The 3,993-nt window shown below is 44.8% G+C and overlaps 1 non-coding gene across 1 annotated transcript; it reads right to left on the reverse strand.

The window, feature by feature from the left end:
* Positions 1-1,863: 1,863 nt before the first annotated feature.
* LOC114705448 lies at positions 1,864-1,973 on the reverse strand. The gene has a single exon (XR_003736391.1). It is a non-coding gene; the product is annotated as a U6 spliceosomal RNA (small nuclear RNA).
* Positions 1,974-3,993: the final 2,020 nt, after the last annotated feature.

A 3,993-nucleotide genomic window follows, 5' to 3' on the forward strand; every position in this document is an offset into this window, starting at 1 on the left:
CACCCGGCCTTTACTACACAGTTCTACAAGGAAGAGAAGCATATGACTGAGAAGCATACAAAAAGGTGCTCATTGTCACTAGGCCATGGGGAAATGGAAATCAAAACGACAACGAGAGCGCTGGGAAAACAGCCCAGCTTTAGAGTGCTTGTCTAGCATGCATAAAGGCCTGGGTTCCATGCCAGCCCTGCAGAAACTAGGCATTGGAATGCTTGCCTGCAATCCCAGTACTCAAGGGTGGACACTACAGACTTAGCAAATGTTTAGTTCTGGAAAGATGGCTCAGTGCTTAAGACCACGTACAGCTTTTGCTGAGGACCCAAGTTCAGTTCTCAGCTTCCATACTGAGCAGTTCACAAACACCTGTAACTCCAGCTCCAGGGGATTGGCTTCTCTGGGCACCTACACTCATGTGCACATGCACACACACACACACACACACACACACACACACACACACACACACACATCCCTCACAATTTAAAATAACATCAATCTTTTAAAAATAGAAACAGAGACACTGGAGAGACGGCTCAGTGGTTAAGAGCACCTTCTTCTCTTCCAGAGGACTGAAGTTCAGTTCTCAAGACTCACGTCAGATGACCACAACACAGCAGCCTGTAATTCCAGCTCCAAGCGATCCTAGGCCTCTGACCTCCAGCACGTCTGCACTGGCCTGCTCATACTCACACAGACACACGCACTTATTCACCTTATTTGATTAAGAAGCAAATTAGCCGGGCGGTGGTGGCGCACGCCTTTCATCCCAGCACTCGGGAGGCAGAGCCGGGTGGATCTCTGTGAGTTCGAGGCCAGCCTGGGCTACCAAGTGAGCTCCAGGAAAGGCGCAAAGCTACACAGAGAAACCCTGTCTCGAAAAACCAAAAAAAAAAAAAAAAGAAGAAGCAAATAAATTGGGGCAGGCAGAGAGATGGCTCAGCAGTTAAGAGTACTGATTACCGGGTTGGGGATTTAGCTCAGTGGTAGAGCACTTCCCAGCAAGCACAAGGCTCTGTGTTTGGTCCTCAGCTCTGAAAAAAAAAAAAGACAAAATAACAAAGAGTACTGATGACTCTTCCAGAGGAACCACGTTCAATTCCCAGCACCATGTGACTGCTAACAACCATATGTAACTCCAGTTCCAGGGCCTCTTCTGGCCTCTGTAGGCACAGCATGCATCTGGTACACAGAATACATGCTGGCAAAACACCTATATTCCTAAAATAAAATAAAATCTTTTAAAATTAAACAAATCTTTAAAAAAATTAAATAAATAAAAATAAAGACAGAACAATGGGGTTTGAAAGCAGAGAACAAACATAGATCAACTGAATTTATTAAGAAAAGGAGCAACCCAAAGGTGCCCTTGTACTCATGGATAACGATCTTGATCAATCTCTCCCATAGCTGATGCTTTGCTCAAGGACAAGGAGAGGCTTCTTTGAGGGAGATTTCTCCCCCCAGCACTCTGTATTCCTTGCAGCTCTCCTGGCCTAGTTGGTTCCAGGATAGGGGCCTTCAGAAAGGCCCGGGGGAGGAAGCCCATGCACAGCGGAGGAACGTTAGGTCTAGAAGAATGAGGGCCCTTGACATAAAGGCAAGGACTCCTCCAGGCCTCAGGAGGCCTGAAGATTCCCTGTTACTCAGCTCAGTATGCTAAAGATGTTCAAAATGGTGCCTGGGGCATGACAAATGGATTAGTGTGTTCAGGATCATCTGCCAAAAAGACAAGCAATTTGTCATGCATCTTAAAGAGCTAGTAGCCTGTGCCTGGGGATGTGGCTGGGTGGTAGTGGTCTTGACTAGCATTCATGAGGCTCTAGGTTCAACCACCACACCCAAAAAAGAGGGTTCTTTTAAAAAAAAAATCTGGAGTGACTCACAGATTTTCATGTCATCGTTGCTCAAGGGCCATGTTAATCTTCTCTGTCTTGTTCAAATTTTAGTATATGTACTGTAGAATAAGTGAATGCACAAAAATAACTTAAAAAATAAGAACTTTGGTTCATAACAGGACCCTTCACAGTAATCCAGAAACCATACATTAATGGTCCCTGGTCAATGAGAAGTCCTGGGTTTAGAATCTTCCTTAAAGATATGAAATTCCTTTGGTATGTGGATTTGCCTGGGCTCTAGGGCCCAGATGGTCAATAAACACCAACTTAAATGGTATTGTGGGTTCTTCCATGATGACCTCATTCTATGTAAGAAAGAGTTTCTGAGGTGACCCGAGGGACTGATTTAATCAATGGGATTGCTATAAGAGCAGAATGGAAGTGTCTGTGACGAAAGAATTTTCATCTGTAGACGGCAGCCCTAGCCAAGGGCAGCCTATGCCTGGGAGGCTCAGTCTGCCTTTCTTGAAGGCCAGTTCCACAGACTTACCATATATACCTTGGGAGGGCCAGGAATTGTTGAAGCCAGTACCTAGTAGTAAATCTCTTCCCATTCATCACCTATGAGTTCTGCTTCTCTGGCTGAACTCTGACTTATTAAATAAAAGAAAGAAGGGCTGGAGAACTAGCCAGTTCAGAGGTTAAGAGCACTCACTGTTCTTGCAGAGGACCTGAGTTCAATTCCTAGCACCTACCTAGCCACTCACAACCATCTGTCAACTCGGGTTCCAGGAGATCCAATGTCCTCTTCTGACCTCAGAGCACCAGGCACACACATACATAGTGCACATATATACATGCAGACAAAAATTCATAGATATAAAATGAGTATTTAAAAGAAATATGTGAGCTATGCTAGGACCTGTAATCTTAGGCAGAGGCTGAGGCAGGAGGATGGTAAAATCCAGTCCAGATGGGCCATGCATCAAGACCACATCTGAACCACACATAAACATGATGCACTCCAACACTGCAGGTCAGTGATCAAATTTAAATTTGTTCAGGTCACAAGGCTCTGGTTTTGATTTCCAGTAAAACACACACACACACACACACACACACACACACACACACACACACACACTGTGGTGATATTGTGTCCCCCAATATATTGTGCATCCTCATAAACTTATCTGGGTTCAGAAAACAGAACAGCCACTAGACAGACATAGAGGCCAGAAAATGGTGGCACTCACACCTTTAAGCCTATTACTTGTGAGGCAGAGATCTATCTGGAAGGTCATACTGGAAACCACCAGGCACGGTGACTCACACCTTTAATCCCAGGAAGTGATGGCAGGAAGCAGAAAGGTATATAACTCGTGAGGACCAGGAACTAGAGCCTGTTAAGGTTATAGGCTTTTAGCAGCAGTTCAGCTGAGATCCATTCGGATGAGGACACAGAGGCTTCCAGTCTGAGGAAACAGCATCAGCTGAGGAATTGGCGAGGTGAGGTTGGATGTGGCTGGTTCTGTTTCTCTAATCTTTCAGAATTCACACCAATACCTGGCCCCTGAGTTTTTATTTAATAAGACCATTTAGAAATTCGTGTTACAACACACACACACACACACACACACACACACACACACACACACACACACTTTCTTTGAATAGAACATACCTGGCAGCAGGCCATGGCTTCTACAACCATTTTCCAATAAAAAGAACCGAAATGGATTATAACACAATGAATGCATGAAATAAATATCAAAAAGTTCCAACTGGTATGAAGAAATTACTATTTTGTTGTTTTGGTTCTTGGAGGCAGGATCTCCTGAAGTTCAGTCTGAGGCTAGCCTTGGACTTCTGATCCTCCTGCCTCCTCCCAAATAATAGAAGAAATTAATGAATACTTAAATAAGTGGGGAAGAAGAGACAAACTTTGTATGCATGAAAACCCCAAATAATATGCGCAGGCAGATACTTCTTCAAGAAAGACTGTAGCTCCCTATTCCTTTTCTGCGCTGCTCCCCCCCGCCCCCCGCCTTGTGTGTGTGTGTATCTGTCTGTCTGTCTCTCTCTCTCTCTCTCTCTCTCTCTGTTCCTGTCTCTCTCTCTTGCTGGTTGGCTTCAAACTCTCCATCCACCTGCCTCA

Source organism: Peromyscus leucopus, chromosome X (genome assembly GCF_004664715.2).
Source record: "Peromyscus leucopus breed LL Stock chromosome X, UCI_PerLeu_2.1, whole genome shotgun sequence".
Lineage (NCBI taxonomy): Eukaryota > Metazoa > Chordata > Mammalia > Rodentia > Cricetidae > Peromyscus > Peromyscus leucopus.